We start from the raw sequence: 22,164 nt of genomic DNA on the forward strand, positions 1-22,164 counted from the left end.
CCTTAAATCCTTGTTTCCCCTCTCTTCCCTCTCCTGTCAATAATCTGGTTTTTCACTTATAACGTTCCCGAGCATCTTCCTTTCCTTTCCCAATCATTCTGCCTTTCTACTCCCCCTCTGTCTCCCTCTTTCTGTCTGTCTGAGCGTCTGCCATCTGCAGCGCCTGGTGTGAGTGTCTGGCATTATGAGAGACAGGCGTCAGTCAGTCTGTGTGTCAGAAATCTCACAGCTACAAATCACATGACACAATGAGACATGGCAGATCGCTGCTGCTGTCCAGAAAGTGACAACGTCGAGCAAGAGACACCGAGAGCGAGCAACGTTTGAGTGTGTAATGTGCATTTTTGCTGGAATAAATAGGCTGGCCTTTAATGTATATATGTGCAGTCATATGGGCTAGCTCATGCATGTGTTGATGCCTCTGCGTGTGTGTGTGTGTCTCCTCTGAGAGCGCTTCTGTGTGTGTATGTCTGTGCGTGCTTGCAGATGCGAGTTCCCGTGTCGTGCGTGCGTTTGTGGGCTTTCCAAAACTGGACAGAGTCATCAGCAGCGGCAGCAGCGGCAGTCTTAATCCCCTCCACTCCTGAACAAGCCATCTGATTAAAAAAAGACAAGGGGGAGGAGGACGGGAGGCGAGGGGAGGGGGGGAAGAACGCTGGAACCCAGAGCGCTCTGCATCCCTGCGTCCCTGCAGCTAAGGCAGCAAACAACTAAACCCACACTGGATTTTCCACTTGGTTTGGTCTGAAACAATTGCTTTGGGATAACCTACATCTCTGCCTGCACAAATTAAGTCCTGCGCACTGTGATTTACACGACTACAGGATGTATGGGAGGCTGAGAAATACAATGTGGAAAGGCACAATGTGGAGACACTCTAACACCTTAAACTTAAAATGCAGACAGGTGATACGCTCTACTTTCAAAAGAGCATCTTTGTGCATATTTATCTAATTAAGCCTCATTTTAGCGGCAAAATAAATACAGATATTAAAGGGAAGATCACTGATTGGAAAAAGGACTCTATGTGTGTGCGTGTGTGTGTGTGGCCACTAATCACTCCAGCTGATTCAATGTCACTGGAAAAGCCTGCATTATTTAGTATCTCACTTCACAGCATGTCACGTTAATTAAAGAGCTAAGATAACGTGGAGAGAGAGAGATGGTAGAAAGAGAGAGAGGGGGATGAGAAAAGGTGTGCGGAGGGAGGAGAAATGAAAGTAGAGCAGTAAACAGAGCTATGAGACCGAGAAGAAAGGAGACACGGGATGGAAATCAGACAAAAAGGGATATTACCTGACCCACACACACACACACACGCACACACACACACACAGAGAGCCAGGTAGTCTCCAGATTGTAATCTGGGTGGCTGCTGTAGCCGGTATTACTGAGGGCCTAACAGAAAGCCTCCCTGGGAGCCGGAGCTTGTGCCGCTGCTGTGGATCACAGCGCGGCTCTGAGCCATTCACTTACATTAGTCCCTATCACTCAATTATACTGTGTGTGTGCCTGGCCGGGCCTGCAGCCATCAGTCACACTTATCTGTAAGATAGCTTCTGACAGAACAAAGACTGACTCACAGAGTGACACACGGGCTTATGGTTCTTCACAGGACGGGAAGAGGGAGGCATGAGGGGAGGTGGGAGAGGAGGAGGCGCAGAGATCTGAGGGAAGTGGAGGGGGAGAAAAGTCTGGGTTTAAGATTAAAACTAACTTTTTTTAGAGGAATATTTAAAATCTTTTTTTTAATCATCGGTAGTATCTAAACTTACATATAACATACATAATGTTGTTCCTAACATGAAGTTATCTTTTTATAATCAGGTATACAGATTTTGTTTTATTTATGGTGTTTTCAGCCTTTATAACATTTCCTATGAAGACAAATTTTATCATATTTTATTATTTCTATAAATTACATCAATATACAAAAAAACCCTCAATAGTTTACATGCCTACATCAAGTTACAATCAGGAGTTTGAGCACGAAAAACACTATAAAAATACACATAACTATATCCCATTGTGCATACACTACCGGTTAAATATTGTTTATAAATGCTAATGATACAATAAAGTGTTACAGTGATTCCCGCCCAAATAAAAGTGCCAACTTGGCAAAACTGGACATGAAGCACCTCTTAATGGGTAGATAAAATGAAAAGTAACACCCATATTTAATATTTTGTGACAGCTCTAACTTTGCTTAAAACCAGCGGATACATCATTTGCTCCCTCCTCCAGGTCTACACTCTGCCCCGCCCACTACGCTCGGCCAATGAAAGGCGCCTGCTGCTCTCATCACAACAGGGCCCTAAGTCTCTAACTAGACTCTTCTCACGTGTAGTCCCCAGGTGATGAAACGAGTTACCTAACTCCATTCGGTCCACAGGCTCCCTTTCACCTTTAAGAAGAAGCTAAAGACCCAGCTCTTTATGAACACCTCTGCACTTAATGATATTGATGCTATTGATGACGACGACATTGAGGATGTTGTTGATATTGATTAAGATATTCATGATGATAATTTAAAAGGGGAAAAAAACTGTCTCGTTACGCCCTGTGCACTGCCTGTCAGCACCTGTGTCCGATCGCACTTGAAGCAGTTCGTTGGCTCTTGCTGACCTCGTTCCCTCCTGTCTCGATCGTTGCTTGTGTCGTATTAACTCTCAGATGTACGTCGCTTTGGAGAAAAGCGTCTGCTTAATGAAAATGTAACATTGTAAATTGTAATTGCCTCAACTGGCTGTTTGTAATTGGATTAACAGCTTTTGTTTATTTCTGTCCCATTAAGAGTGTAAAGTTATTACATTATCTGGCTGTTAATGCTTTATCAGTTTCCGCAGAGCTACAAGGATAATGAAGATATGGAGCTAAAAAGTTGCAAGACGGAGGGAGCAGTTAAACAAGAAACAATTAAAAGAAAGGATGAGCTCTAAAAAAGGAAAGGAAAGAGAAAGAGAGAGAGAGTGGGTGGATGGTGACAGAGACAGGACGGTGCAGACTACAAAGTGAATGAGTAGCACAGCTGGAAGGGACTCAGAGAAAGATGGAGACAAAGACAGAAGACAGAACCTAAAAAGCACAGCTTCAGGCAAACCGTGTGCCATGTAAGAGGAACGCTCAGTCTCCTAATTTGATTTGATATTCCCAAAGCTGAACCACCAAATGTAATTAGACATGCTAATTAACTTATTCTATCTGCCCTGTTCAAACTGTGCCACACTGACAGAAATGTCAATGGAGGGACTATTTGTGTTTGTTGCATCAGAACTGCTGATCGACAAACAAGATGAGCTGAATATACAAAGTTTGTGTCCTCCTGTTTTTCCATCAAAGACAGCAGAGTCAGCTTGAGTCAGAAAAGTTCATTCAACTTTCCTTTGGTTCAGTTGATCTGTGCTGATGTACTAGCTGTCAATCAAACTGACAGTGTGCGACTGAGTGAAAGGATTTTTTAATAACAGATAAGCGGTGTTAGCATGAAATTTTAAGTGTTATTAATCTCTCAATCTCTGGCCCTTTAAATGTCAAGGAAGTTACCCAAGGTAAGATCTGTGGAAACCATGGTAACGTGTGTGAGCCTCACCACATGTAGAGCCTGATTTTTCATGACCATTCAGAAAGTGAAAAGGAGTCACAACAGAGGTGTGTTGGTGGTGTCCTACTCTCCTACTCTTTGCACCTCATTTTTGTCCTGTGTCTACCTGCTGTTCATCCACTCATTATCTACACCGCTTATCCTGTTCAGGGTCGCAAGGGGGCTGGAGCCTATCCCAGCTGTCATTGGGCGAGAGGCGGCGTACACCCTGGACTGATCGCCAGTCAATCACAGGGCTGAGACATAGACATGACACGCTAACACTCACACCTACGGGCAATTTTAGAGTCACCAATGAACCTAACGAGCATGTCTTTGGACTGTGGGAGGAAGCCGGAGTACCCGGAGGGTGAACATGCAAACTCCAAACCGGGATAAGGACTAGGAACCTTCTCGCTGTGAGGCGACAGCGCTTGCCACTGCACCACCGTGCAGCCCACCTGTTGTTCAAGCTGCAGTGTGCACTACTATGCTGATGATAATTGGTCATTTAGCAATTGATAAGGTGCAGTAAAGTGCTGCATAAGTTGCAAAACTGGCCAATGAATGTCCATTTCTTTATCATGTTATCGTGCAAACACTGTGATATACTGTATCTTTTAATGTAATGTTGTTTTTAATGAATATAAAAGCTTTTATCAAAGTTTGCTTTGGCACAATTGTTTGTATAAAAGTTGCCAACCTGCCAATAAAGCCATTAAATAGAATGAGATGGCTGTCAGTCCATCATGGCAGACTGGACCAGAACAGCTCATTTTTGTCTTTAAGCAGGTTAAAAATGAACCGATTCCACAGGTGTGAATGGATTTAGACATTTCTTGGTTCTAAGGCACCTGTTGAATAATCAGCTCTACTTCCTTCATGTCCCATTTCTTAGTCTCGTCTGCTATCTGCGTCCTTTAACTGTCTTGTACAGGCGGCACTGAAACCAATTGGTGTTCTACAAACAGGCCTCACTTGTACCTTCAATTCTTCCGCCTTCGCTCCGTCTCCGTTCAGCCTGTTTTGTCTACAACACTTTGATTATCTATTTGAGCTATCAAAGAAGCCGTCGTGTCACTCACAGAAGAATCCACAAACACACGCGCTCATTGCGGATAGATAACAAGCAGCATGGAAATACGATTTTCAGAAATGCCAGAAAAATATAACAGTCTCTCTCGTGGCACAACAAACAAAACTGAGCTGGAGATGGCTCGAAGGGAGAGTGTTTGTTTGATGTATATGAGCGCTGAGCATGTGTGTACACATACGCTCATGCACACGCTGATTACCAGTGATCTGTCATCTCCCCCGCTGCTCTCAAACAGACTCCAGAAGTAACCCCCGAGCATGTTTTTCGAGAGAAATGTTGATCTTTAAAGGCACATAACTCGGTGTCAGTGTCTGTGGGAGTGGCAGCTGATGACATCATGCTGTGACGGGGATTATAATTACCTCTGCATAGGGTGACTCACCTATTTTTAGCACCCAACGGCAGTCAAATTATGCACATATGTACTGTAACCAATGTATGTATGCATGTGTGTCAGTGTGATATAGAGAAAGGGCAAGGGGAAGAGAGAAACCTCCTCCTTCATTTCCACAAACGTGAGTCAGACACTGAGCTGGGTGGTGAAAGGCACAATTTCATACATCACAGTGTTTTCTACAGATTCACCTTCTCCGTCCACATGCAGCAATGTTTATTTAAAGATTTTTTTTGGCCTTTTACCTGTATTTATTTATAGAGAGAGGACGGAGGATAGTGTTGGAAACAGGGGAAGAGAGAACGGGGATGACACGCGGCAAAGGGCCGAGGGTGGGAGTTGAACCCCGGGTCGACGCATCAAGGACTGTAGCCTCTGTACGTGGGCCGCCCCTTTAACTGCTCAGCTAAACCGGCGCCCTCCTTTTGCCTTTATTGAGAGCACAGCTGAACATAGACAGAACAAGACCAGGTCAAAACCTAGCATGTGGCTGACCGCATCAGGTCAATGTGCGCTTTTGTGGGCAACGTGTTACAAGGACTGTCCTTATGAGGCCGATGACAACGTAACGGCTGTCATCTGACAGCGATACAGCTTCTGGGAGCGACGGCCAACTTTTTTCGCCTTCTGGTGTAACCAGTGGTTGGCAAGAACTTCCTACCAAGACTTCCTTCTCCTTGCGCTGCATTGTTTACAGCCCGACTAGCAACTTGAGAAAGGAGTCAGAGTTGAGATGCAACGCCAGAACAGATTGTTGGCTGCACTTGCATGCAGATTTTTGTTCATACAGATTAATAAAAAGGCTCAATCGTGCTTGAAAACATGACTGCCAATGGGATCCAGGATTGCTTTATGTTCGATTGCTTTCCGCCAATTCCCACACAGACTTATTTCCTGCTCGTAAACGAAACTGCTCAGACGACAAACCCTGACTGCTTATGGTACAAAAAATCTTTCCCACCGCCTACAGAGTCTGCTCCCATACACAGAGTCTGTTCAAAGGCTTTAATATGCAGCAAATTTCAATCGACCTGTAAATATTACCTGTCAAGTGTCAGTCATGTGTGACAGGTGACACATTGCTACTTTTAAGAACCATATCTGTGTGTCAACTTGACATTTTCACTAAAGCTACAAAGCCATATATTTAGATGTAACCTGTGCACTGACAGGACTGCTTCCACCTCTGTAAACAACATTATACATTCGACATCTTGCATGTATTTGCTCATGAAAACTTCAGTCGCACTAAAAGGCTTCATTTAGCTCTGATCAATGCCACACTAAGTCCTGAACAACCCTCGCCAGCACTCTATTCTCCCACACATAACGGATACATGTAAATAAGTGGGCTAATTGAAATGTACACATGGTAGAATTGGCTTGCTAAATAAGACCCCGGTGACCCCTTCACTTCTGTGAGAACAAATGACCAAATCGTATATTTTTCTCAAAGATGGAGCCCCAAAAACTGTGAGTAGTCATTTGAGCTGGGCTTTCAGGACACTGGCAGAAACAGGAAATCAATAAGACAAAGGGAGAGGAGAGGAAGGGAAATGTGATTGATTGAGACGAGGATTTAGGCTGTCTGGCTGTACTCAACTCATCACTTCCTCTGGATCCCCAAACACTCTGTCCTCCGCCGTCCCTTCCTTTCTACCTTCATTTATTGCTTCCTCCAGCCTGACGCCTCTCCCTCCCTTTCACCGACCTATTTCTCCTACGTTCCGTTTCCTTGGTCCTATCTCCAAAGGCCCAAACTAGCTATTATTCCTCTTTTGTACTTTCTCACTGTGCTGGCTGTGCGAGCTGTGGCCTCACCGATATCTTGTTTCCCTCTGAAATGGACTGAAATGTCAATCAAATATCCTATTTGTGGGGGGTTATAAGATTCCCTTGTTCCCAAAATAAGACTCCCACAGTTGTTTCACTTTTTAGACTCCATTCCCATCTCGCATACATTTTTTATTTTGATTTCAAAGCTCACTGTGCAGGCATCACTCCTTTTTCTCTAGCTTCTATTTTCCTTTATGTCTGCATAAAAGCTTTTTAGTTGGTCCTCCCCAAAAAGAAGTCAGCGGGAGAGCTGCCTGGTCCCTACACGAGAAAGATGAAGATCCACATTGTTAAGACATTGTTGAATAATGGGCAGACCTTGACAATGGCAGGATTTGTGAGGCAGACGCAGAATAGACGGCACACATGTTTTTTCTTGATATAACTGTCGTCATCTGTTCGTGTTTGCATCCATTTATTTCAGCAGATGATAAATAAATGTTTCCTTTCTTGGCCCCCGGAAGACACAAGCGATATAAAACATCCCACCAGCTTCACAGAGCGCCTGTGGACTGATGCCTCGAGGCAGCCAATTTGATCGCATCAATAGCCGTCAGAGCTGAGAGCCACAGCGCCTCCACTCTCTGATTGTCAGCCGCACAAAAAAGTGCAAATCCCTCCCACTACCACTTTCCACCTGTCATCGCTCATTTCAGCGGTGTGACTGACGTTTTCCCGGACAGAGCAGCTCAAGTGTTCCAAACACCTGGACCTGTTTAATGGCTCTATTAGCAGCCAGGATTTCATCAGCACTTAGCCGGTGGGTGGTTCCAGTTTTCTCCCATTCTGATGATGAAGTGTCCCAAATAACGGAGCTGAAGTGCAGCGAAAAAGTGTGCACTAAGCAGAGTGCTGAATGTGGCCAATCGAAGGGTTAAGCCAGCTGTGACTAACAGGCGCACGCTGGGCCACTATTGGACCGTCTCTGGCAGCCGTCCACGATATCGAGAGAGAAAGAGAGAGAGGGGGGGAGAGACAGAGAAAGGAGAGGAGTGAAGTTGAGTGGATTAGCAAGAGGTGGTGGGGGGGGGGGGGGGATGACAACATGTAATTACCTATTTACCCAGCCTTTAGTGGAAACCTCATCGAAGGCTAATTGAGCGGTGCATTAGTGAGAGGGTCGTAAAGATAGCAGCAGGACTGCAGAGGGGAGGGAGGAAGGAAGTGAGGGGAGGAAGATGAGAGATGAGCAGCGGCTGACGGGGCGAGAAGGTTAAAGAGAGGGAGATGGAGACTGAAAATGGTACAGTAAGAATTAATGGGTGAGAGGAAGGGAAGAGGGGGAAAGAGAGAGTGAAGTAATGTGGTGGAGTGTGCGGCAGGTCACTGTGAAAGAGGAGCTCTGATGGAGGCTATTTTAAGGATACTCGAACGAGATGAAACTTTACTGAGGAGTAAATAAGCATCAGCAGCTAAAGCGTCTAGGGGAACTATACTGTAGATCTGAGACTACTAGTTGGTGAGCATGTCGACCGGCATGATATTAATTATGTAGGTGATTTTTAAACCAAAAAGTCTGAAATTGCTTTCTAACTTAACTTAACTTCTTTTGCCTCTCTGTCCTCCTGAAACGAACAAGCCAATTCTGCCATTCAACAGTTAGACCTCAGCCACGACAGTACAGCTGTACACTGGGTGGAATTTTCTCTTTACAGCGCTAAGCTAATGAAGTGCTTTGAAGACAATTCAAAGTGGTTCAGGTGACTCCACAAAAGTCTGACTGTGGGGCAATTTAAACTACAGACACAGATCATATTTCTATAACTTATTTCAGAATTTGCAAGTAGAATAGGAACTTTATTGTGGAGCTGAAACCATAAGTTAATGAGCAGATGAATTTGTCGACAGTCAATCAATGGTAAGCCATTCTTAGGCAAAAATGTCACAAATTTGCAGGTTCCAGCTTCTCTGTAATTGCACTCTTACAGTAGTACATTATAAGGATTTTTTAAAAAATCTGTCAGAGTTATTAAGTTATTGATATGTTTATGAGTTTAAGTGGTCCAGGTGACTCCACTTTCACAATAGAGGCCTTATTATATGCTTTTTATCTGCTCTTACAGCAATCCAATAAATTCAACAATAAAAGACTACAATATTCTCTCCTTACTATATAAGGGATAATGTTTAGTGAGCAGGTTGTTATCACGGAATGGAACCCCGACAGGATGAGCAGGATCCCGACAGGAAGCGGAGGGGTCTTAACCTCACCCTGAAGGGCTTGTAAACAAACCAACGTCAAATTTACTCCCTTTCGGCGGATTGATATGATTACAGTTAGTCCTCTGGATTGTGTGATTAGAGCCACATCCCTAGCAACAGTCTGTTCTTCATAACAACGGTCTGCTATCAAGAAATAGCAGACCTCGGAATGCCGTGCAGTAACGAGACTTAATAAAGGGGAAAACTGTGCCTTTGTATCTGGTACTTGAGTAAATCTACTTATTTTTCCACACTTGTGATATTATCCTGCATGGGAGTGCATGTGCACTTTATTTTCTCTTTGTAGCCATGATACTTCCTGCCTAGCGGCACACACAGTACAGTACAGAGCCTTTATTTCTAGGGGGGAAAGTGGCACATTGGAGGCAGTCATCTCTGTAATGTGTTTTAGAGCATGGATGGATGGAGGGAGGGAGGGAGAGATCTATGGATGGGTGAGCCTGCGGTACGGTTACGGTGTGACTGCTGCAGCCCTGTGACATGCTACACATACTACTGTGGACACACATCAGGGGGAACATGTGTGCGGACACACACACACACGTACATATCTACCGATCTGGCAGGCTGGGTGACCTCCACAAGCAGGTGGAACATGGCAGTAATAATTTACAGGGCTTGAGCGCCTCTCACGTCAAATAAAATATGGATTTCCTGCAGAGCAGAAGTAGGCTAACCCTTCAATAACTGGACCTTTTATCCACACTGTGCTCCAGTTAAATCCCATCAACCGCATCCTCTTCTTTTATATACAGTACTATCTCAACCGGGTGTTTCTGCCCTGTAAAGATCGTATCTACCTGTGGTCTGAAGCACGAGGCAAGCATGCACCCATTCACAGAAACACACACACACACATATCCAATGCCTCGCGAGTGAACTGAGTCAGAGCAGGAGGAGAACGAGGAGGCGTCAGCAGAGCAGTGCAGCAGTTCATGAATCCGACTTTATGCATTCACCGGATTCTACGGTGCACCACGAGTCAAGAGATGGCCTTCCTATTGTGTACGAGAAAAAAACCACTCCTCACCATGAGGACCAGATTGACTAAAGTCGGGTGAAGAAGAGCTCTGTTTGAATGTAAGAAGCCGCACTACTTCCGTACCTCCCCGTCAAGGTGATTTCAAAGCAAAGAACAGCTTCAGCTCTGCTTTGCATCTATTCAGACACTGAGAAAAAAAAAAACCTTGGAACTCCAGCAGCATGGAAATGGAGAGAAAAAGAATTTGACAAGTCAACGACAGCGTAAAATAACAATAACACCAAGGTCAAAGGGGACGGGATGGACAATCGCGTCCAAAAATACATTTCTTGATCAATCTTCTCCAATGTCATGTTACAACGGCGGAGAGAGAAGGATGGGGTTACAGAACCTTTTTTCCTCAGATTGATTTTGGCCAGCCGAGGAGTGGGAGGACATGAAGATGACTCAAAATAACATGCAGGGAAATGCAAAGATGTGAACACTATACATGGATTTCTTTTTAAATGACTTGGATGTTTCTTGCTGTGCATGGCAACATAGTGCAGAACCCTTGCCAAGTCTAAAATTAACCATATCTCTTTCAATTAGCGGCGCAACATGTGCCTGAAACTAGATTATATCTTACGTGGTGCTGCCAATTCGGAGCCAAGGAGGAAGTCTGCTCAGAAATACAGATGTCTTAAGCAAAAGTAGAAGTCAGATTGAGCAGACATACATGATTAATACACGCATGGTCAAACAATAATTAGCTTTGAGCTGCAACACACACTTACAATGTCATGTGCATGTCAAACATGCCATTTTTCTCTAGCTCTACATTACTGTTAATGCTGCTGAGTCCAGTGTAAGAGCTCATATTTTCCATCGGTGGTTCCTTTAAATGGAGCTGCATAGCATAGAAGGTTGGAAGTGTGACAGCTGAAGAGAGAGAGCGAGAGAGAGAGAGAGAGAGAGAGGGGAGACAGAAGGAGAGAGAAGATCTCATCCCTCCAAGTTAAAAAGAGAGAGACAGAAGAGAGAGAGAGAAAAGAGAGAGAGAGAGCAAAACCCACATCCCCTCTGGCTCAGTAATTAAGACTGGGGACAATAAATATGTAATGGGGGCTTTTTCCACCAAGTGCGGCTGCCTCTCCTGCTTGGAGATGGGACCGCAGGGAGACAGGCCCAGGAAGAACGACTAAGTACACTGGCCATTAAAAATGGATGCAAAGGAACACCGGCCCCCGACTCGCCCCGTCCACCAACCACCCAGAATGTTGTGATGGGAGTTGCCGTGGTTACAGGGTTCCCAAATGGTCCTTGGTTGTCAGAGCGAATCAAATCAGACATCCGAGCAACCCGGGCCGGCGCTTCCTTCCCTTCGTAGGCTCGCTGCCGCTGGGGGCACCAAAAACTCAATGATGTCACGGAGGAAGGAAGTTTGGAGCTGTAGAGTGTGTGTGTGTGTGTGCCTGTGTGTGCGTGTCAGAGTGTGTGTGGTTTTAAGATGTGAAAGTGTAAAAAGAAAAGAGAGAGAGAGAGAGGGGCAGAGGGTGTGAGCAAGACAGGCTAGCGGAAGAGATGGAGAGACTGACATGATTTCCCAAAGTGCCCCCCACAAAATTCTGGTTTCTATTATAAGTGCTCCCTCCATCTCCACTGGATCCAGACCTTTATATAACAGCGGGGCTCATCTGAATCTCATTGCTTATTAACTTAAAAAATATGACTGGTGCCCTAAAGATATATCAGTGATGCATGTCGTCGCAAATTTGTTGAGACCGTTCAGAGATAAGTGGAAGGGAAGATATAAGCACTGGTGGAAGAAGTCCTCAGAACCTTTAGATAAAGGAAAACTGCTGATAGGAGGTCGATTAGCCAGCAGCGTGTTAGCTTAGCTTAGCAATAAGACAGGAAACAGAGACATAGCTGGACTGGCTTGGCCTAGATGTAAGAACTAAAAGATTCAATTTTATATTGCATGCTTTTTGGATTCTCCTTTTGACTTGAGATGCTGAGAGTTCTTGGTCTACCTTCTTAGTCTCCTTGGTGTACGTAGATGAAGAACTTCTAACGCTTCTTTAAAGGGGACATATTTAAGCTGTGCAATTTTCTATTATTCGAATGTGTTTTCACGTTGGTAAAGTTTGTTTCATGCCTCTCCTTCCTCTTGAAACAAACAAGCTGTTTTGCCATTCAAAGGTCAGACCTTAGCCACGATTGGCTGACAGTATTTGGAGTGACCGTGTTGCACCGTGGGATGCATTGTCACTCCAAAGCTGTAGAAAACATGGCTGCTCTAGGATCGGTTATTGGGCCTTATATGTACGAGCCAGAATCACCAGGAGGTATCTGAATTGTAAGTTGAAATCTTGACAACAACGTGACTACAAGCTCGTGCAAGAAGGCACCCTGAGGCGAATGACGGTGAACGACGATTGGTCGATTTCAGCAAAAGTAAGGTTCTACGTAGAAACCTGCTGCTGTTCTGAACGGCCCATTTCAGAGGCGGGACAAACACGTAATTATGCAGTTTTCACTTTTCCACTGTGAACACCCAAAAATGTGAAACCCATGCAGAACATGATAATAACTATTCAAAAGATATGGCCCCTTTAACACTTTGAAAAACAAACCACATTAGCTTCCCTGCTAAAGTCACCATTTATCTAACTTGTAAAGCTGTGTTGTTGTGCTCCTCAGCTTGTTACATGAGCGACCAAACAAAAATCCAACAGGTAAAAGTGCAATGCTAGTCAGTCTGCAGGCTAGATAGCATATTAGCCGCCCATAGCTGCAGCACATTACTGACCTGTCACTTCAGCCTGTTTCAGAGCTGGTGTCATCGTCTTTTATACCGATGCTAACTGCACACTGTCTACCAAAGGCTTGTAAGCTATCACGCAGCTATATCTCCTGTTCTTCTGCTGCAGGGCGTACAGGAGCTCATTCTGCCAGCTGCTGTCAATCAAACAGACAGAAACACACCCTTCCAGGCATTTCTGATATTTCCCAGAGAGACCATTTTTCTTTCCTTTAAAAGGTAAAAATTAAATACATTCAAAAACATGTTGTTATTTTTGAGTGTAAAAAGGGGACTTACGATGTTGCAGATGGAGCTCTGTACATTTAAAATCTGTATTTCCCTCAGAAATGTAGTGAAGTTTAAAGATTAAAACGTACATAAAGTATCTTCAAACTGTTATAAATAAAGTATATTACTTTGCTGCTTTCCACCTCTTTCAGCGAGAGACCGAGAAACTGCAAGATGAGGGAAAGTGAACTCAAGCAGGAGCCAGAGAGCCAGAACAGTGCATGATGTGTGATGCCATGCATGCATACAGTATGGACCATATGTGCTTGTGTTTCCCTTAGTGTGTGTGTGTGTGTGTGTGTGTGTGTTTGATGTGTGGGCCTCAGAGGAGAGCAGCCCTGTATGGTGCTGTATGCCTTATAATAGGTAACGACAGCAGTGCAGAGGTTGTCTTACAGTACAAGGGACTGAGGGGGGGATACGGAGGAGGAGAGGGGGCACCATGGGGAAGACACACTCACATGGACACACTGATGCATGACAACACACTGTAGACCCACCATGTTCTTAGTTGGTCATCCCATGAATACAAAAGCTACTAGAAATATTGCATGTTTGATAAATGGACACACCACACATGCTGGAGGAAGATGGATGAGGGGAGGGAGCTGCCAATCAAAGCGCGGCCTCATTTCTATGTGTCAGTGATGCTCCTAATGACGTCATCAATCATGACACGGCGCCATTGGAGGGGATTTAGGAGTCAGGGGGTCAGGGAGAAAGCCTATAGGCTGAACGATAGCAGCACATGCACAGTAAATACTCTGCACTGTGTAAACTGTGTCTACAGAAGGTCAAACAACAGCTCCATCGCGGTGACAGCTCGGCCCGTGCATGGTGCGTGCATTGTGGGATTGATTTTAGGGTTAGGTTAAGAAAAAAGGGTTTATGTGTGCATCCAATAATGATGAAGTGCTGAATCGGAGGATAGGTATAATATGATACTCCGACTTTGTCCGCAATTTCAGTGTCGAGGCTCGTTTTTTTTCAGGGTAAGAGATGAGGAGAAACTTCATAACACGCAGCAGCTGCATCCTGATATTATAGCGTGCAGCACCTCGGGGCAACAGAGTCAGCTGTTTGATGTGCTTCTCCTTATAGGTTTAAAATATATATTTCTGCACAACTGTTTCTAAAGCTACAGAAAAATACAGGAGACTGAATTACACTGCTATGTAAACAATCCAAAGCCTCTTACAGCATAACCATCATATCAATATAATCTGTTACATGCATGAGATTAGTGGATCTTCAAAGAGAAGCATATATATATATATATATACACACACACACTATGGGACTACTCTAGCTTGAGCAGTGTAAGGCTAACGCATGCATTACATCAGTTTCTCCTCACTCACAGGATTAGAGAGGCATGTGACTGCGATTCAACACGGGTTCATTCAAACAATATCGTCTGTTTAATTTGGTACACGTAAGAGAAAAGATGTTCAATGATATACATTAAGGAGTGAAGGAAATCAAAGACGTATTATACTGAGGCTCATAGATAGACATCAGAGGAGGGAGAAGAGGGTCGCACAGCCGTACATTTGATGAAGTCTATACATTTATGGATTAAATAGATTCAAGCACATCTTTTTATCACAAACGTAATGATAACTAAGCCCACCCAATTAGCCAGTTAGCTAAATCCTGGAGAGGCTGCTAGCAAAACAGAAAAAAAGGCATGTAGCTTTAATTTCTGCTGCTTGCTATTGGAGTATTTTCATTTGTCCTGTTGGTGTTGAAATTAGCTAGTACATGATGTTGCATAACCCAGGTACGGCTATAAAATGGACCTAGAAGGTTGGAATCCTGGTTCGGATGTAGGGGGCCTTTCTGTGTGGAGTTTGCATCCGCGGGTTCCCTCCGGGTATTCCGGCTTCCTCCCACAGTCCAAAGACATGCTCGTTAGGTTCATCGGTGACTCTGAATAGGTGTGCGTGTGAGCATGTCTGTCGCTACGTGTCAGCCCTGGCGACCTGTCCAGGGTGTACCTCGCCTCTCGCCCAACGACAGCTGGGATTGTCTCCAGACCCCCCGACAACCCTGGTATAGATAATGAATGAAAGTTTTAAGAGCATAAAAAGGCTTTTTTATGCCGACACTTTCCCCCCACTTCTCCTCTGTAGTCCCTTTTCACCCAAACCTCAACTCATTTCCTCTCCTCCGTTCGCCCCTCCTCGGAAGAACACAACAATGAAAAATGCTCCTCATGTAACACAATACAAACTCGCATCAGAGAAACACTGATATAAAAAAACAAAAACAAGCCTCATAATCATGAAGGGACATAATGATCTAATCTGTCACTTCCTCAAAGTCTGATAGGGCCGATACATCAGCGCATGGCAAGTCATCTATCACGGAGCAGCGGCAGGTTATGGCAGTGTGCTGATGGATCGGAGCGGCGGATAGAGAGGATGACTGAGTCGCCCTTGTCGGAGTTATGAAAAGGAGAGGGGGGAGACAGGAGAGGGACGGGGGGGGAGATAGAGCCGGGGCAACGACACCAAAATGTGTTCCCAACAGACTTGTTTGTCACGCTTTGTCATCGAGGGACATCAAGGCAGTAAACAGCCTGTGTGTGTGTGCGCGTGCGTGATGAGTGCACACTTGTTAATCAAACTGACTGCTCACGAGGGAATAAACATTGCTTTAAGGTAAAGAGCGAAAGTGTGTGTGTGTGTGTGTACTGTATGCGCATGAGCTCCCATTCAGCCGTATGTATGTGTTGTGGAATCCAAAGCATTTGACCCCAATCTGCGCGCCTGCATTATTTATAGTCTGATGCCAGCTTCCCTTTGTTTGTTTTTCAACCCCTTGTCTGAGGAATCGATGTGTGGGAACAAAAAGAAGAAGAGGAAAGGGAAGAAGAGTGCTTGGAAAAGAGCACTTTTCTGAACAAGCTGTTTTCCGTGTCTTTGGGTAAACGCTGCAGAACACATCAAAAGCATTAAAGCTAATTGATTGCTCTGGACTTTCTGATAGTTTCCCCAAAGGTGTTCGGAATATACAGTTAGTATAGGCAGCGGGTTTTTGTACGCACCAATAAATGCACTTTGTAGTCCCCTCTCGCTTTATATCTGCTTCACACACACACAGACACACACAGACGTGCGTACAGTCCCCTTCAGCGGGCCTAGCTGGCGGGGCAACAGTGTGCATCCTCAGAGACCCGCTGGGCCAAATCAATGGCAGCCAGCAGCCTTCCACAATGAGCAGCCACCATTTTACTGGCTGCCACCCAGCGCAGCAGAGAAGCAGCTAAATAGTCTATGAGGAGGCGCGGCGGCTTACAATGAGCACACGCCACAACAGGAAGGAGAAATATCAGTGTGTTGCAGAGTGTGTTTGTGCAGCCAATTTGTCGGGCAAGCTTTATGCATGCCGCTTGTGCGATGGTGTGTACTTGTGTGCATGGGCAGGACATTTGGGGTAAGCAAGCTTATCATAAAATGCTTCTCTTTCCTGTGTGTGTGTGTGTGTGTGTGTGTGTGTGTGTGAGGGAGTGTGTGTGAGTTGAAGCCAATACGGACGCTGACTGTTGAATTCCAATCAGAGAGATGTAGCTTTTGCAATTCTCATTCGGATGATTGTTCTCTTTCATGTCGTCGAGCAGGCGGCATACGTTAAGCTCGCCTGCAAATAAATCGCCCTCCAATCACCCCTCCCCCAACACACACACACACACAAAACACAAACACTAACCATGACATTATCTGTCATTATGTCTCCCTTTCTCACACACACACACACACACTGGTGCACGCTGCTGGCATGGCAGACCAGTTTCTAATCGGTGAATCAGCATATCAGCCAAGAAATGTCAGATTACGTTATAATCCCGCGTTTTAGTGCCTTTGACTCGCCACACGTATATGTGTGTGTGTCGTGTTTTCGACACCGGCCTATTATGTCTGAGTTTTATATGTGATGGGAGACAACACACGCACACACACACAGGCACACCCTCGTTGGGGAGCAGAGACAGTTTCAGGGTCAGGAGGTGAGCGAGCTGTGCAGAATGAAGCGGATCAATCTGTGCTGTGACTGAATCCTGAACCTGACTGATGTGTGGCTGTGTCGCTCATCAGAGAAACAAACACTGCTACAACAACTGAGGGCCAATTAAATTCATATAATTAACTTATTTGATTACTAGAAGCTGCTTAATAAGCTCTCTCTCTCTCTCTCTCTGTATGTCTCGTAAAATGTCTCACATAAAAGCAGGAATTTGTTATAATACTTTAATGAAATGTTCTCGTGTTTGGGGATTTAAACAGCAACACACAGAGATGGTTTCATGCCATCAACACCAACTTAACTCTTCCTTTCTTCTTTCTTTTCTTCTGTCTCTATATGTTACATGTGATTTACTTTATGTTACATTTGAGTCACTTTGTTGAATTTAAGTCTCTTAATGTTTCGTCTTAGTCACAATATGTTACATTTAAGTCACTTTATGTTACATTTTAGTTACTTAATGTTACATTTAAGTCATTTCTGTTACATTTGAGGCACTTTGTTACACTTGAGTCATTTATGTTACAATTAAGTCTCTTAATGTTTTGTCTTAGTCACTATATGTTACATTTAAGTCATTTCTGTTACATTTAAGTCTCTTTATGTTACATTTTAGTTACTTAATGTTATATTTTAGTCACTTTATGTTACGTTTAAGTAATTTATATTATATTTAAGTCTCTTAATGTTACATATTAGTCACTATATGTTACATTTTAGTCACTTTATGCTACACTGTAGTCACTTTAAGTTGCATTTTAGTGTCTATGTTATATTTTAGTCACTAAATGTACATTTTAGTCACTTTATATTGCATTTTATCATCTTAGATTTGCACATCTGACTGGCGATACACCCTGATTCTGATTCTAATATATGTTTTAGTTTGCCTGTTGCTTACTTTACATAAGACACAGAAAAGCGCATCACTACCCGCAGTGTTGAGCTGTACGCTGCATACCTCAGTACGAAGTTAAAAACAAGGCCCCATTGAAAAATCCTCCCCAGTTTATCGACATCCAAGCCGAGACAGGAGCTGAGCCTCGTCTGTAACTCGAGAAGACAACCTTGTTATTTTCAATAAACCTATTACAGGAGCTTCTTATGAAAGGCACGGGGGAGGCCGGGGCGGGGCGGGGGGGGGGAGTCGGTTAGGTGTCTCTTTGCTTTGGCCGGGAGATTCAGAGGATGCAACGGGGAAAGTGATGCCAATCTCTACACCAGGGGATGTATTAAATGACCGGCCTAATTTAATATTGCAATATTGAGAGACCTGCTAAGGCACTTCCTGCGTCTAAAGGCCGTCCTGGAATGGAGGAGTTGGGGGGATTGCTGCGTAAGGGGTTTGGGATACATTAGAGAGGAAAGGAAGTGATTTCATGGTGCGTGTTTACAAGGTGAATGATGGGTGCAGTATAACTATGCAAAGACAGTGGGTTTTAGCTAATGCATTGGCGCGCTTATGATGAGTGTTCCAGTTCAGTTCAGAGATGTTTCCGTACCAGTACCAGCGTCGGTACCAGCCTAAAATGCATACTGGAGAGGGTAATGTTAGTCAGTAATCAGTGTTTCATTGTACTGGTATTGGAGAGGTACTTGGTGTCTTGGTATCGAGGAAGAATGGTATCGGTACAGATCTATCACTTACTCTGGCAGCAAAGCTTCCCCGGGAGATTGGACGGAGTATTCCGTTTGTAGACCTGATCAACGCTGCCAAACATCCATACATCTATTAAGTGAGCTGTTCACACACGCACAAATACCCTGACACATAATCAAAGACATGAAACACACACACTAAATCTGCCAGATACAGCAGGACATTTCAGGTCAGGTTTGTACATTTGCATTCAAGCCTGCAGCATTCTGTCTCCACGAGGGCTGAGCATGTCTAGTAATATCTAATGTTTGGTGCTGGTGAAGGGATTATTCATCCACATGCACACACACACACACACACACACACATGGGCAAGCGCATGGAAATGGTCACACACAGATGCACACACGCCCACACAGGCCCGCACGGCGAGCGGATACCTTTACACCTCATCGGAGGTCAGTCTTTACTGTGAGCGTCACAGACGGAAAGCTCGACACAATCAAGACGGTAAAGAAGAAAAACTGCACACACACACAAATATCACACATCATTTAATCCCAGGTGCCTTAGGGAGTCTGCGGGAAATGGGGAGGCAGAACATAATTCCTGAACACGAACAACAAGAAATGGGATTTGTGTTGGACTCTCAGCCCCCCAGAGAGAGAAGGACAGGGGAGACAAACGACAACAACAGGATGAAGGATAAACGAAGCGACAAAAGAAAGGGGAAAAAAAACGCTCAGCTAAACACTCTTATCCTGATTCAATTGGCCAAAACAAACAAAAAGACAATCAAAGTCATTAATTACAAATCTAGAGACAAACAGTGGCAGGGGCTAATCCCAGACAGGCAGAGGAACAAGCAGCTAAGAGAGATACTAATAGAATTAATGTGCGCTGGGTGATTGGTGGGAGCCATTTTGGGGGCGTCCAGTTGCTGCTTGGCCGTGCTGCTTGTGAATGGAGAGGCCGAGCCAAGGGCTGAAGCTGTGCCATGGCAGGGACAGCGGAGGTAAAGACTCCCACTGGGGATCCAGAGCAAACACTCTCCGCTCGTATAATGGACTGGAAAATTCCTCGCTTTAGCCTCAAGTATGAATCCGAGAAATATTCGTATAAACGTCAGTTTTGCTGCTCCGTCGATGATTGATATAACACAATCGTGGGTTCACATGAGAGGCTTCTGCACTTATTGTTCTTAACACCTGGAGGTGGGTAGATGTTTCCAAGTTAAAAAAAATCCTCTGGCACATGTGAGTGACACATCTTTGTCCCGGAGCGGCACGGCGAGTTTACATTAGCGGTGATCGCTAACACAGCTGGGTAAAGAAATGAGCGCCACCTACTTCTTTGAGATGAAATCCAAGAAAAAGAGCAGCTCATAATGTTTGACTGATGTGTAATCTGTGGGAAAATACCACAGCAGTGAGCGCTTAGCGCCGAAGATGTTGCCAAAAGCAAAAGAGGAACAAAAAACACAAATATGGGCAGCTGCCAAGTGGAAAATGATACATATTCTGTCGCTTAAAAGACTGAGACAAGAAAGGCTGAAAGCATTATCGCTGGATGTGTGCGGCGCAGAGAAAAAGCAACTAATTTCAGAGTCGTCAAACGAGTTATGCGGACGTACAGATTGGACAGTGATTAAAGGAGCCAATAATAAGATGTAATGCAAACACATGTCACACAGGCGCCACTGTACGGAGAAGGGAGGAGAAGATAAGAGAGGATGTAGGATAAGACGGCAAAGCCAAAAGCAAAGGAAATTAAAAGGAATACATTATTAAACAAATAAATTGCTTCGGAGAGCGGCGAGGACAGAGAGGGGCCGTAGAGGAGCGGCTGTAAACAGCAGCAAATCCTCTGGCGGAGAGAAAGAAGTGATGTGGAAGTCCTGCAGCCGTGCCACTAAGCCCCCGCTGCAGATTAAACTGTAGAGTAGTAAGGAGGAGGAGGAGGAGGAGGGGAGAGACAGATAGAAGGAGAGAAGGAGAGAAAGGAAGAAAGAACTGCAGAGGGAAAATAAGGCTTTGTGGTCTGGCACCAGTTCGCGATGTCGAACCATCGTGCGTGCCGAGGGGATGGAGGACGGGGGAGAAAGGAGCAAAAGAAAACATGAAATGTGAGGGAGAAAGTGGGAGACATAGGAGCACTGTGTGTGTGTGTGTTTGTGTGTGTGTGTGCGTGTGTGTGTGTGTGTTTGTGTGTGTGTGTTTGTGTGTGTAAGAGTGGTTGGAAAATGGAATTGTTGTGGTCGTGCCTGGCTCCTTCGGGGTGTCTCCCTCTGATTGGAACATGAGGGTGGGGGGCAGTGAAGGGATCGGCCCGACCACTAACTCTGTCGCTCTCTCACTTTCACTCTTTCCTCTATTTTTGCCTGTTACCTATTACACATGCTCGTATCTTATGCCTCTTTGAAAAAACCCAACACAAACACCCACATACACAAACAAGGCTTTCACAGCACATGCAATAAATATGGAAATCTGATGCCATTGCGTCTCTGTTAGGGAAGCAGAACACTGCTAAAAACGACCGTAAGCAGAAATGTTTGCTCGCTTGTTCCGCCACTACAACACTTTACAAACAAGAAGAAGACAAAGAAAAATGAACAAAAAACAGGGAGGGATTTTGTACTGACAAAAGGAGAGGCAGAGCGAGAGCAGAAGAGAAAGGAAAGCTACAGGAGCGGACCCAAGCAGGGAGAACAAACCCGCCTGAGTGGAGAACAGATGAAGTGAGGAAAGTCTTAAGTTAAATTTTTAATACCTCACCATATGCTCCTCTCCACAGGTGAAGACATCTTTGCTATTAATTACCGATTCACAGCCTGTATGTGGGCGTGATTGCGTGATGGATGGATGAAAGCGGAAAGAATGCAAGAGAGGGATGAGAGACAAAAGGAAAGAAGGCAGCGAATACATCCAACGTGGAGAAAAGGAATGAAAGGCGCGATGACAGAAATACATACTATTGATTGGGCTGTTGGGGAAGTATGGGGAAAAGTGAGAGCAGGGGGGCGATCTAGAAGTCAGGCAGACAGACGGATGATAGCGAGAGCAGGGATAGATTGGAAGCCGTCCCCTCTCCTCTGACTGTCAGGTAAATCAATAGCATGGCTGCGCGTCCTCCACTCTCTCTTGGCTCCACATCCAGCACCGCAGCTGGATGCTGGCTAACTGGTAGGCGAGGCAGGACGCTCCCGCCTGCACACTCTGACACTTCCAGCCTGTTTTCACCACAAGGCTGTCGCTCAAAATAGCCTCTTTGAAAACCTTTACATATGCAGTTTGATTCTGAAGAAGTAGCCCTGCATAAAAAATGGATGCTTATTTTCTGACTC

General features: G+C 44.8%; 1 protein-coding gene across 1 annotated transcript in view; it reads right to left on the reverse strand.

Annotated features, from left to right (window-relative positions):
- ptprdb (protein tyrosine phosphatase receptor type Db) overlaps window positions 1-22,164 on the reverse strand; it is a 162,521-nt gene that overhangs the window by 73,615 nt on the left and 66,742 nt on the right. The gene's annotated exons all lie outside the window — the stretch shown is intronic.

This window comes from Semicossyphus pulcher, unplaced genomic scaffold, assembly GCF_022749685.1.
Source record: "Semicossyphus pulcher isolate SPU_LCO1_2020_fin unplaced genomic scaffold, fSemPul1.0.p SCAF_17, whole genome shotgun sequence".
NCBI classification, from domain to species: domain Eukaryota; kingdom Metazoa; phylum Chordata; class Actinopteri; order Labriformes; family Labridae; genus Semicossyphus; species Semicossyphus pulcher.